Here is a 14,480-nt window from a genome sequence, read left to right on the forward strand (position 1 = left end):
TCATGACCCCCATGACCCCCCCTGGATCCGCCCTTGATTCGTTAATTAATCCCTTAAGATTTTGTTGATGGGTTTTCCCATTTGCCCGAAAGCCAGAGTTTCGATTTCCTTGGTCTTTTCGATATCCGTTGTCTTGTTGGGAAAAAATATAGTGCAATTTTCCCGTACATTTGAAGGAGGCAAGAAAACATGATAAATGGTCGGAACAACGACATTCCCGAAATGTGTGCAAATTAACGCAAATAAGTTAATGGAAATGGAGTATAGCAAGTAATTTGCAAAAACAGTATATTAGCTTAATTAAAAACGCAATGACTCAAAATATTTTGAAACATGGAAGGAATGAGTCGACAAACTCAAATAGACCAAAACTAACGAAAAAAACTAAAGAACATTTCTGAGTGAGTTCTTTCGAACGAAAGCTGTTAGTTCTCAGTCCAAACTTGCTGAAATAAATGGTTATTCTGCTTCTGGTACGATTCCACACGGACATTTGTGCCAGTTGGTTGAAACAACATCCAAGCGCCCTTCAAGACAAGAAACAGACCCTCCGAAGCCAAAACACTGACTTGCGTAACATTCGTAATACGCTCCAAAGGCTGGAAGATAAAAACTGATCCTCGTGCCGCAGGCTAATAAAGTAAGGGTCACTTAATCTGTCTGTCCAAACGTTTAACGAAATAATATTGGATTTCTCAGGATACATTAAACTGGGTTAATGGTGGTGTTTTTTTGCGGATGTGGACCAGTTTGGTTCGTTAGTTTCGGCTCTCCAGATCGATCAATCGCTTCCTTTGCCTATATCATTGTGGAATTTCCACAGAGCCAATAGGGAGTTTTGCAATTTAACTCACAGGGACCACCAACGCATCCAGGAAGTCCACAAGGGGAAGCGTAAGAATGGCTCAATTAACCTGTCTGTCCCCAATTTGACAAATAACATCAGGGATACTCTTATCCAGCAGAATCTGGACTAATGGAATGTTTTTTTGCCGGTATCCGACGACACTTGAGGCTTGAGGGTCACTGAATCGATCAAGCTATTTTTGCGTATATTTTGTTAGCGTCTTTATCGGGGATTGTGCCGGAAATGTCAAGGGATTTTCTCATATATATTGGAAATTCTCTCTATGATCGAAATGCGTGTTTTGAGTCAATTGATTTCAGAAAATCGCTTTTCCATTGGATCCATTAGGCTCATTAAATGCCCCGCTAATTTAGCACTTTTATGTCGGTTTGAAACCAAATTTTTCGATTAATTTCCTGTTGCTGGGCTGTTTTGTCCACTGTTTCGGGTGGAAAGTGGAACAATTCCGGTAAAAGAAAAATAATTTCCTTCTCATTCAGGACATGTGACTCCCATTCCATCGGCAATGATTGACAGGGCAATTTGCCCTCGGTTTGCCATAACCGACCCAATCTGCATAGTAATTTAAAAAGTCCGAATAGCCCAAAAAAAAGTCGTGCCTTTCATATTGCATGTTCCGGACAGCTTCTTTTGTCAACGATTGTTTTTTTTTTGTTATTCAAATGCACCATATCGGCTGTTATTAGAAACGCATTAGAGGGCATGGTTTCAATTATCATGCCACCAAGAGTCGGGAACTTTTTTTGGAAGGTGATGAGTTTTGACTGAGTACGCGAAATTTTGTGCAATTTTGTGTGTTCTGAAAATGGGGAAACGTTTCCTTGCTTGTTCTCTGTTTTGGTTCTCCAGTCATGTTCAGCCCGTAGGTTTTTATGCTTCTGCTGGGATTTTTGTCCCATGTTCACTTCCAAACATTTACAAACCCCCACAATTTTTCCCTGTTTGTGGCTGCCTGCACCTTTCAGCAGTTCCTCAGGATTTATGGTCAAATTGAGTCAACTTCCTTTCTAAATAAATTGCAGCAACACTCAGACACTCGGAACTGATATTGTCGCTATAATCGCATCACGTTGCTTTTGTCCGAGTGAGCTCAGATAAATGATTTGCCGCTGCAAAACACTTTACTCGCCAAACCAGAGGTGAAACGACAGGCGCTTAAAAATGACCGTAAATGTGCATCAAATTTAGTGGTTTGTTTTATTGTACATCTGTACACGAACCACCGAATAGCAAATTGCTCTAGACGTTTCGCCAGCACGCACGACTAGCATTTTCAGAGTAGTGTTCCTTGACGCTGAAAAAATCCTTAGAATTGCATAGTGTAAATCCTTCTGAGTGTTTTGATGGAAACGACCAATAATTTTGATTCAAAAAAATGAAATTAAAGACGCATGTGCACGATGCGCTGTAAAAGTTTCAGCAATTTCGGCAGCGCTTCGCAACCGATTTCTCCTGAATCCAGTTTCGCGCGGACTGGGTTTATGGTTGGGATCCTGTCGCGAATCCTGCCGGAAAAGCGCACGCGATCCAGGAAAATTTCCCAAAAACCACTGAAATCCTTTCGAATCCAACCCGATGGCCAGCCCTTACCGATACGAACACTCGGTGTAATAGTTCGAGAAAATAAGGCGATTTTTGTGCATTTTTGCGAGTTATTGCTGCAGTTTGTCACGATGAAACGATGACGAGAAAATCGAAACTTATTCGAATGCATATCAGTTTGGGTGGTTAGCAAAAGTTCTTTGAACGGAAAGGACACAGTGATGGAACATTTTGAGGGGACACGGAAGGAATAAAGGCTCTAAGGTAGCTGGACGATTTTTTAGAAAATTAGTAGAACACAGTGAAGCCTAAGAAGTTTCAATACAAATCGCAGGAAATGCTCCAGTTGTTCGATTTTTTGCTCATCTTGTTGTTTGAGTGCGGCTCAAATCCCAAATTGTTGGCAAAACTGATTTTTTTTGGAAAATCATCAGGTTTTCCGACTTTTTCAGCAGTTGATGTACTTTGACCATCATCACTAGAGAAATGCGATTTTTTTAAATAAATTTTATGTTAACAAATTATTTTTACTCTTTCAATGTAAAATTTCTAAAGAACTTTTTCACTGAAATTTGCAACAACCAGCAGTGCTTTTGTCTCAACTTCCCACAAAAAACGTTCCCATTCAAAGGTATGTTTTGCGTTATTCAAAATCGAAAAACTTTGAAAACTCAACGAAATTAAATACGACTTGAAATGATTTTTTCCATCCCTTGCTTATCCGCTGGGAAGTGAACTTTTCGCGTTTTGCCGGTGAGAATGCGGGGAAACTTTTGCGCAAACTGGATCACAATACTCTTTAGAGAAACTACGGAATCTAATACAATATACTCGCGCTGCTTGGTTAAGTTAATAAAAGCCCCTCGGATGCAATTTCTGCTTCAATACGCTTAAATTCCATATTTCTAAATGTCCATGTCTTTAGCTGGGGAACGTGCAAGGGTTTTCTATTAGATTAAATTAGAAGGTTTCGAAGCTCCCGAATGCCGAGCGGAAACAGTACAAAACACACGTTTCTTCCAAGGAAAATGACGGCAAATTTGGCTAAGTTTTGATTAATTTTACTAAATCGTGGAGCTCCTAGAAAATTTTGTCGGCCTTAAAAATGCCTAGAGACAACAGTAGAATTTGCGGCAATTAATTTTGCATTAAATATAACCGCAATGGTTTTTTGTCACCAAGTCTTTGCACAAGTTTGTAAACTCCACGCAACCGAGCCACCCGAAAAGTTCTGCTGTTTCACCCGCCTAATTTGCATGACGAAGCACGCAAGTTTCCAGTTTATAAATATCGGATGAAATTCCTCCAAAAGTTGAATTTGTTTTTCCCGTGTAATCGCGTTGGCAATTTTCAATTATGAATTATAAAAGCATTTTTGGCACCCTTGGTTATTCAAATTTTTTGACAAAAAAGGGCTTTAATTTAATTTTTTTCCTATTTAATTGATCAGAACCTATTCGAAATTCTGTTCTCCGGTTACCTTGCTCTAATTACATTATCTATTATCCACACAAATACTTTGTTGGGAATATACCGCTTTATGAAAAGGTTCTTGGCGAAACGTATTGTGTTGGTGAAAGGAACTAATTGCCTTAATTGTCCTAATTCGGCCTTGTGCCTTTTAAATTATTAATTAATTGTAGCACGGCCTAATATCGGGGATTATTTTCAAAAAGGACGAAAGCTCGTTTCGGGGAAATGGCCGTAATGGTACGCGATATAAATACTAATTTTCCCCACTTAACATCAAACGAGAGCTTTCTGGCTGTTTGAACTGTATTCTGGGCTGTTTTCTTTGTGTCTGCTGTGACCGAAGCATGGCATATGAAATTACAAAAACACGCAGTTTTCAGCTTAAGGTTTAAAGGAAGAGCTTCGAACGCTCCCCTTTCAAAGGTACTTAAAAGCTTAGGCTTATCGTGTTTGTCGCTGGTAAATAAAATATTTACTCTGCAATTTTGCCGTTAAAGCTCCCCGTTGTGAATGGCTGTTAATCAATCTTATTGCAGTCAAGATCACGGTTGTTTTTGCATCATCGTCAATCTTTTGAAATCTAGCAGATCTAGTGGTTTTTTCTTCGATAACTGCGTAAATTAAGCATCTAAAACCGCTCTCAATGGCCAACTTCAATAAATAAATATAACTGTTCTAGCGCAAAGCTTTCGCATTGTGGTAAGTGACAGCTAATCAATCTAACTAGGCAGCACCCACACAAAGCTCAGCTTCCAAAAAGGGAATTTTCCGGCCTGAAAACAAGACCTCGGCCTTTCCGAGGGAGAGAACGCCTTTTCGGGCGAATTTTACATTAGCGTTTTGCTACGATGAAACGAATTAATTGCCGTAATTGTATTTATTTAACTTCACGTCGGCGAAATTCGCCTCAATTAATCATAGCTCAGGTTTATTCGCGCCATCAACAATGAGTAAATGCCTGAATTATGGGTGTGTTGTGAGGAGGAATTCGGACACATGTTGGCTAGTGGAGAAGAGTGATGTAGAAAAACAGAGGACAGATCTAAGAAACTGATTAATTCTGCAGTTTTGGGCACTTTCTTTCTCGGATTAATCCTGCAGAAAACTGAATTGCAGTTGCTAATAGCGCATTATTCCAGTTTTTTCTCGTCGCTGTTTTCCTGGCGACAGGAATAAACGCAAGGCGGCAGTAATTTGTATTTGTCCTTAATGTTAATTAGGTTAAATTCAAATTAGCCTGTTTTAATTATTTAAAGTAACATTGCATTTCTGTTAATCCTGCAATAAACAATCAACCCTGTTTTGAAATGGCGATATATTCAGACGTAGTTTTGTAGACTGGAACTGTGCTTATGTATGTCAACATTTCTCTCATTTATATAAACTTCCTCATAATATAATATGGCTTAAACATGACAAAAATAAAAGCCCTACGCAAACACACTTTTGCAGACTTTTTAAATCGTTGGCAAGATCGTTTATCGCCCTTCAAATATAAGCGCATCATAAGCAATCATTAAACAGCGATTTTATCGTCATTGTGCAACTCTTAATTTTTTGTCTGGTTTTGCTTTGCTTGTTTAGTTTTGCAAATTCTTTTTGTCGCTTTTAAAATGTGATTTCCACATTTAAAAGTTAAGCTTGCATAAATTTGCTTGGACCAAAAATACGTTGCGCCACTAAGGCGGTAAATGATGCATTGTTGATTTGCAATTTTTACTCAAAATTTATTGTTCATTGTTTAAATATTGTTCTTTTTTTGTCAAATATTTAAGTTTGAACACCAACAAAAGGACGATAAAATCCAGCTGGACTAACCTAGAACCGATTGTTATTTTGCAGCTTTTCCTAATTAATTTCGTCGGTTTTTTATTCCGATTTGCATGTTTAATATGCAATATTAAAGTGCAATTTTCCACACTTACAGTAGCGCATTTTCACTTTTGAGTAATATTATGAGCCAGATTGTTGGATTTTTGTCTTTTTCATGTAAAATTTTTCAAAAATTCGTGTTTTCCGACAGCCGATCGCTTCGCCTTAGTAACTGAACAAATCCTGGAAACTCCCAGAAATTTATTACTAAAGTGCGTTTTTCCACACTTAAAGCAGCGCATGTTGTCTATCAAGTTGAAATAATGAGCCCGATTGTGAGATTTTGTGTTTTTCTCCTAAAATTGTTGACAAATTTCCTACGGCAATCGCCTCGCTTTAGTAACTGAAAAAATACTAGAAACTCCCAGCAATTTCTTATAAAAGTGCGTTTTCCACACTTAGAGCAGCGAATTTTGTCTTTCTCGTGACATTATGAATCGGATTGTGGGAATTTTGGCTTTTTTGGGTCAAATTTAAAAAAAATGCGTGTTTTCCAACGGCCAATCGCCTCGCTTTAATAACTGAAAAATCCTGGGAACTCCCAGAAATTTCCTATTAAAGTGTGTTTTTTCACACTTAAAGTAGCGTATTTTCTCTTTCGTGTGATAGTATGAGCCGGATTGTGGGATTTTTGTCTTTTTCTTGTAAACTTTTCAAAAAATTCCTGTTTTCCAACGGCCAATCGCCTCCGCTTAGTAACGGAAAAAATACTAGAAACTCTCAGAAATTTTCTAATAAAGTTGGTTTTTCCTCACTTAATTCCGCGGACTTTCCCTTTCGAGCTTTATTATGGGCTGGATTGATAAATTTTTGGTTTTTCCTTGACGAATTTTTGAAAAATCCGTGTTGTTCTACGACCAATTGCTTCGATTTAGTATCTGAAAAAAATCCTGGGAACTCCCAGAAATTTCCTATTTAAGTGGGAGTTTCTTCAAGCATTTTATCTCTTTCGAGTGGCAAGCTTGAAAACTTTTCCTGGACATTAAAAAAAATCGTCTACTATACCAACGACCAAACGCTGCCCCTTGGTAACTGAAAATATCCTAGAAACTCGCAGAAATTTCCTATTGAAGTGAGTTTTTCCTCAATTAAAACCGCCGATTTTCTATTTCGAGTGATGTTATGGGCCGCATTCCAGAATTTTTGATTTTTCCTTGACGAATTTTTGAAAAACCCGTATTTACTAAGGTCAGTCCACTCGCCTGAGTAACTGAAAAAATCCTGTAAATTTCCAGAAATTTCCTATAAAAGTGAATTTTAACGTCCAAAATTCACTACGATCGCCGACAAATCACGATCTATTTTCCGCACAGAATATAGTATTTATGTCTATTTTCAAGTTCTTTTAAGCTTCGACATACAACAAATAGCCGAATTAGATTGTTGTTTTGTTACTTTGGCTATAACCGATAGAATCTAGCCTACTAAACTAAAATCGATAAAGGGCTATTATTCGTTATTCGGTCGCTTTTAACAATAAAGACAATTATTTTTGAAAGCTTTAGCCGTTGGAGCTTCACTTTCCCCAAAGTATTAACGAACAATTAGGTATCGGATAATTTCGAAAAATTAGATAAGCGAAATGTTTTGAAAGGCAATTTAACTCGGGCCAAGTAAATCAGCAAAGTTACGACAACAGAAATTCCCCCTTTTTCCCAAACTTCTCGACGAAAGACATTGTTGAGTCCTTACCGAGTCCTTAATCCCTTATATCCCCCTTTTTAAATTTACTATGCAATATTCCGATCTGTTTTCGCTTCGCTACCCACTGAGTGGCAGTTATCGTTTTCTAAAATGTGTATTTTGTGTAATCCTGCCGGTAAATTAGCATTTTGCGCCCGTCCTTAGATTCCGGGTTTAACATGTCAGTTTAATGCCGTGATGTGGGGATATGATTCAATTAAGTTGTTGCCCGTATAGAAACACACTGTTTTACCTAAAGAAACAAACCGTCTTTTAGGGCACCAAAGAAGATTTGATGGTCTATTCAAGTGGAACTAGAACGGGTGTTTTGCTTTAATCATTAATTAGAATGGTTCTTATGGCACATCGACATTTGTCAGTTGCTCTACTGAGAAAACATGTTTTGCCTTTTTAATTAAGTAAATCCTTTCAACAACATTCTACTATCGTCCAAATACGGTTGAAGTTAAATGAAAGATTCAATTCGTTTTGTGTTCGCTCCTAAAGTGATTGTCTCAATTTGTCAAATTTCTCTTGCGAATAGCAATGAATTAATTTCACAAAAACCCCATTGTTTTGTTTTTCTTAGTCGACCCGTTCACTCACAATTTGTCATCGTGGTTTGAATAAGGGCTGCCCCGCTTTATAAAAAGCAAATGAGCATTTCGTTTTGCGACGCATTTGGTAAGAGCGCGTCGCACTTCGAATGGGAAAAAATCGGTATATTTTTCAACTACCCGCGCTGTTAAAAACGCACCTTTTTCAAGCTTGAGTTTTTTGGAATGGAAGGCAAGTCTTGTGCCCCATTTCCTTATCAATTAAAGGCAAATAAGTATTCAATTACTCACCGTCAGCTATCAGGCAGCGCACTTTTCGCGCAAATTAAGGCAGGATTTCATCGATCAATCACTCTATTAATTGGCGCAGTAAAACGGCCAATTAAAAGGGGATATGACAAGGTTTTCATTGACCATAAAACCAGGATGGGAATTTCTATTTAAAATAGAAAAGCCCCCCCGGCGAATCACTGCAGAAAGTTAAAAGGCAATCAAAAGTTCGAGACTGCAGCTTAGTAATTCGAGATTATATTAAAAGCCCCTTAGTGTTGCAGGCATTTCGGAATACTGGCTATTTATTCGGGAAATGTCACAATTTGTTAATTCAGGTCGGTGTTATTATATGCGAGGGAAGACGAATATTTGCTTTTTAAGCGGTTCAAAATAAATATACAGGGATACAATTATATTAGTCCCCATCTGACCCAAGGTGGAGTAGCTGGGGATAAAAGGGATGAGTTTAAGGCAAACGTTCAACAATACATGTATGTGTAATGTATAAGGGAATGTTCAAGAGGCTGCTGATGACTGTTCATTTGAGCCACAAATTCTTCCATATCATCGACGCGAATTTTCACACGATTAAACCACATGTGAAAATTATTAACACCAAATGTCACGTTATCGGAAAAAGGGAGAACATTGGGGTGCAAATCGTTGCTTTTTGTCGCACATTTCTGTTATGAATTTTGCGAAGGGCCTGGAAAATCAAATATGTAACTGAGTGGAACTCGAATAAAAATGGTCCATTTTCGTTTGGATAACTCGTATCGGTTTTACTGATCCCGACCCCGAAGAGATTGTCTGGTTTAAACTGTCGCTCCTGGCTTAGGGGAAGCGTATAGAGGAATACAAAAAATGTCTTGGTGTCGTTTTTTGCGGTGTAAATTATTTAGATGTAGTTGAAAAGTTCGAGTGAAAATACTATCGAGTTGAGCACGAAAACGATATATCTTAAATTATCGTTCTAATGGCGGGCTGCTTTTAATTAACCGTCTTAATTTAAGCCATTTAAACTGGAGCCATTATGCCGAGGAGTTTTGAAAAACTTTCCAAGTCATAATTATAAAACTTTGCGCTAGTTCATCGGGGCCAAATTACTGTAATGGCTCATTATTAAAAATTCACTTTGATATCGTTAGCTGTGTAATTTAAATCAGGGCGTCGTCGTCGTCGCTTTTTCGATCAGTCAAAGCAAATATGCCAATTTATATTTCACTTATTATATAATATAGAGACGAAGTGTGCATTGTCTCTAACAAACAGCTCAAACATTTCGAAAGTCAGCATAAATATCTGAATCGAATTTTCGTTGGGTCTTCTGAGAAAGTCGAAACCGGGAATTATCTGCGCCAACATTGCCTGCTTTCAAACATTGATTCCAAAAGGAATATTTGAATATTGAATATATGAATTCCTCGAACGTTTTATGAAATTACTATATTGATGGTATTTACATTATTTTCATTAGAGGTCTCTAAAAGGATCAAAGTCGCTTCTTGACGATGTCGGAGACGAAACTGCTTAGATTAACTGAAAAGGTCTTGAAAGGGGCGAACCAAAAGCTGTTTCATAATATTGGCTTTATAACTTACGTTCTTTAATGGGAGTTTCACAAATTTTAATCAATTTGCATACGCTGCCGGGAAAGTAAATGTTTTAGCATTGATTCTGTGAGCTCGAAAATTTATTTGCTAGTTTTTACAGTGAATCTGGGACTAAAAGTTCTATATGTGCATGGAAACCAAGGCCAAAATAATACTATACCTAAACTCAGTGATTCAAGTGAAAATGTTTATTGATTAGAGATCATTTTTACCAGTTTTCCGCAAGCTGGCGCCCTATCCTCCATTTTCTACCCATAAATTTCCCAAAAGTTTACTACACTTTCACAGCACTTGTCATAAGCACCACCTTTTCGAAGAAAATACTGCTCCTGCTTGGCAGTTCGATTCCAGTTTGTTCATTTGCTGACATAATTTTTTTCACATTTAACGTCCCAACTTAAACAAAAACGCTCCCAGCGCCGATTTTTCCCAATTTAATTTTAAATTTAGATTCATTTATATTTGTCTAAATTTCACTCAGCTGCAGTGATTAATGCACAACGCCAAATCTAAAATGAATAACCAAATTAATTAAATTTTTCTTAAAATATTGAATAAGCAAAAAAAAAATACGCAGAAATCTCATAAAAATGAAATTTTTGCTTAACTCCCGAGTGATTACAGGAACCCAACGAAATTTCAACTAATAAAAAATGTCCTTTACAAGTTCAGATATCAACATATATATAACTTAGTGGCTAAAGTAGATACAATTATTTAAATGTTTTAAAAGGTCTGGATTTTACTGTCAATCAAAATACAGAATTACAAGTGTTCAAAAATTGAACCTTCCTTTTTGAACAAGTGTTCAAAAATTGAACTTTTATGAGATGAGCCCAGTTTCTATCCACTCCAACATAATAGATGGTTTTCATTTAAGTTTGGCTCAATTTCCACCAATTTTACCTTCGAATCCGAACCGCTTGTGGTAGCAAAGAAAGGCAAGATTTATTTGCAATGCAACAAAGAATTTGATGCTAATAATTTCCTAGCAGATAAATTGGGCAATTTTCTGCAAATTAAGTTTGAATAGTGAGTGCATAAAGAAAAAGAGATTATCCTCCAACGCTCGGACAATTAAATTGATATTTCAAATTCAAGCTGGCTCGTAGTCAAATCTGGATTTAACGATGAAACGACAAGAAGCAAAGGCTCTATTTACCATGGAAAGTTTGTCAGTTTTAATTATACACTCACCGTTACAACACGGTTCTAAATAATGGCTCTTTCGCCGTTTAAGCCATGGACTAACCAGGAAAGTTTGATGGGCGTAATTTAGGAGTTTTTAAGCGACTCTTGAACAAAAAGATGGACAATGCCATTAAATCTGCTTAAGCAGACTGCTCTTAAAAAAAATTGCAACTAAATAACACTTTGGACTTTCAATAACGTTGAAAGCAAACAGTTGCCTCAATATTTGGCAAAACATATGGTTTGCTATGAAATGATTTAAAAAATACAACATGCTTTTAACTTTTCGCCAATTTTCCTGTTTGTAAAAACTGCGACCAGTTGTGAAATCCATAACAAATACAACTCGAAAAACATTCCCTATATGCGGACTTGATTAATTCGAATCGACCACAGAAGTAATATCGCAAATTGCATTCAAATTCAAATACCGCAAATGATGATTAAAACTGAATTAATTATCAATCGCTGGATTGTATTAATATTGACGCATGATATATTTTTTAACTATTAATATGCGACTGTTAAATATGCGTCGTATATGTTATTGTTTTCCGGACGATTCAAACGCTCGGTTGATCGGACACAGTCGTATTTGCAATGGTCTATGAAGGAAAAAGTCTATAAGCTAATATTAAGTGAACATTTTACTACAAGAAAGATTAAGCGCTTGAAATGCGGAATTGATGATAAATATTTTGAAGGGTATGCTGGAATCGCTCTGCTATCCAGCGCACAAGAAGTGAATGATACCGAAATGTTGAAAGGTTTGCTTCAAATCTCTTCAGTTTTCTGAAGATCACGCTGTCCCTGTTTTGTAGTTTTCACAGTGTTTCAATGAAAAGTCATATTCAGTTAATTATGAAAAGCTTTCTATTCTTCCAATAAAAGTCGCCAAAATCTTCGGAGTTAAGTACAGATTTTGAGATGGGCTCATATCAGGCACTTCCAGAACGGGTTTCGAGCTGATTTGCTTGCATCAGACTTCCATTGCCTTGCAAAGACGTGCGTTTCTCTTTAAGGAAAAACATTTTAGAGTTTCACAGTAATACCATTGAAAACTGTTCAACTTAGGGTTTGACTTTTGAGTTAGTTTTTAGGGTATAGTTCGTTTTGTTGGTGGCAAAATATACAACACTAGCACATTAGCGGCTTTAGTAGTAATTCTGGCTCATTTGATAGGTAACAAAGGAGGAGCTGGTTAAATGCCGATTTATGATTTATGCGCTAATGCGCCATCGGACTGCTTACAAGCCGGAAGATTTGTACAGTTTCGTGGAAATTATTAATGGTCTTGCACGGACTATAGCTAATGAACTTCCGGCACGCTTGAATGGGACCTAATTTGCCTATTCAGAATAAAATTCTCTAAACTTGGCTATAAATAAAAAACCTTTGATCGATGAAAAAAATGCGCAAGAGTTTAAATAGTTTTTTTAAGTAGTAATAGTTCTGTTTCCATTCGGCCCCCCAAAAATTCTGATAGACAAATTGAGCCAAGAAATCGTGGCGAAAAGAAGTCATCGCCACTATTCGGCCACTTGACAAATGTATGCAAACCAGGATTAATCGCTTAATGGAAATTGCCTGGCACGCTATCCAGCTTTCCTCCTCCCATTCGGATTTTCCGACAATCGAACGATTTACGGCAAAACAATTATCTTTGATCGGCCATCCTGCTTTCGACCTTATCCACTAACAACAGATTAGGCAACATTGTTGTGACATGTGTATCATTTCATTAAGATACTCAGCATTCGGAACAGTTTGAGTGGATTAATTGGGGCCCGAGTGACAAACGCAACTGCTCCGACATGATTTACTTTCGGCAATGTTAAGCAGCGAAGAAAGTCGCCGTGTGTATTCCAAAAGTCGCTGCTTGACTAAATTGGGCTCAATTAATAAGGGCCAATTAATAATTAATAAGAAACCGATTTTGTTTGTTTCAAAAAGTCCGAAAAATTCACCAGTTTTAAACAGTGTGTGGTTTGAAAACAGCCACGTTTACCGAGAAAGTCACTTTCGTCAAACGAAAGCTGAAACTTATGAGTTTTACGGTTTTTTTCTTCACTCGCTGAAAGTCAACAGTTTTTTTTTAATCAGGTGCAGTGGCCGGTACTTGAGCATAAAATTCGAACTGTTTGAAAAGAGTTTTACCCGTTCAATGCTTGGGCTTTTTATTTTAAACACAGAGAAAATTTAGAACAAAAGCGAAAATCATCTATTGATCACTTGATCCTCATGTGTATCCCCGTTGATTGGGCAATAGGTGTATACATATTTGATACATCGATAATATTTATTATTTCAGCTCATTAAACGCAAACCGGAAGTAATTAAATGCTAGTCCATAGGTTCGCTCGTCTGCAAATAATCCCGCTATTAATCCAAGCTTTATTTGTAATTATAATAACTGCTGCATCGGGTGATTAGGTTTCACGTATGAATTGATCGATTTCAATATTAATCAGATTTAATTAGTACAACTCAAACATTCAACTATGCACTTGTGCCTCCAAATGTGGGCTGGCAAGCGAAGTGAACATTCAATCGCCTCTAAAGGGCGACTGGACGCTGATCCACATTTCAATATTCAGCAAAAGATCTTCGTTCGCTGCTTGCCAAATAACACGAATTCAGCAGATAAAAATAACAACAAAAACGGCAACATCAAAGACGGTTTTTAACAATGTGCTTCCTTAATAAAAGCGGCGGTTCGAGATTGTCTGCCGTTAGATGCTGGCAATGGGGAAATTTATTTTCATCACGATCACAATGCTTTCAAATCCAACAACAACCGATTCAGACAGCTTGTTGTTTGGCCGAGAAAGTGAGATATTGTGCAAGAGGTTAATAGAAAAATGTACTAAAGCATGTGAATAAACAACCGCGTTATTGGGGCTACAAAGTGGGTTGAAGCCATTTTCCGAAACGGGGATATACTAATGGTTCACTGGATAAGTTCTATATTGTTGAGGAGGATTCATTTTTTACAAACTTCTTTTTGGGTATTTTGCCTCAAAAATTTTTGTTTTAAAATTAAACAAAAATCCAACAGAACGTTTTAAAAAACACTTTAAAAAAATTTAAACATGAATTCACAGATTACGTTAGATCAAAATTAACACCACACAATAGTAAAACCCCACATTTTTACGGAGTTCCAAAAATTCATAAAGTTAATATTCCTTTACGACCAATAGTTAGTAGTGTAAATTCACCTACACATCCCCTAGCCAAATATCTTTTAAATATTTTAAATCCACTAATAAATAACACAACTTCCTATATTAAAAATTCTGAACATTTTTTTCAAAAATTATCAGACATAGACATAAATCCAAACCATATTCTAGTAAGTTTTGATGTTGTTAGTCTATTCACTAACGTTCCTGTTGATAAAACTTT

General features: G+C 36.9%; 1 protein-coding gene across 1 annotated transcript in view; it reads left to right on the plus strand.

Moving 5' to 3' along the window:
- Nucleotides 1-2,351: 2,351 nt before the first annotated feature.
- The window catches only part of LOC109538517 (leucine-rich repeat-containing G-protein coupled receptor 5), a gene marked incomplete in the record, with an annotated part of 39,375 nt that continues 27,246 nt past the window's right edge, over nt 2,352-14,480 (plus strand). The window contains 1 exon segment of the mRNA XM_019905768.2: nt 2,352-2,628.

The sequence above is a fragment of the Dendroctonus ponderosae genome, unplaced genomic scaffold (genome assembly GCF_020466585.1).
Source record: "Dendroctonus ponderosae isolate FM_Combo_2020 unplaced genomic scaffold, Dpon_F_20191213v2 Dpon_F_20191213_3, whole genome shotgun sequence".
NCBI lineage: Eukaryota > Metazoa > Arthropoda > Insecta > Coleoptera > Curculionidae > Dendroctonus > Dendroctonus ponderosae.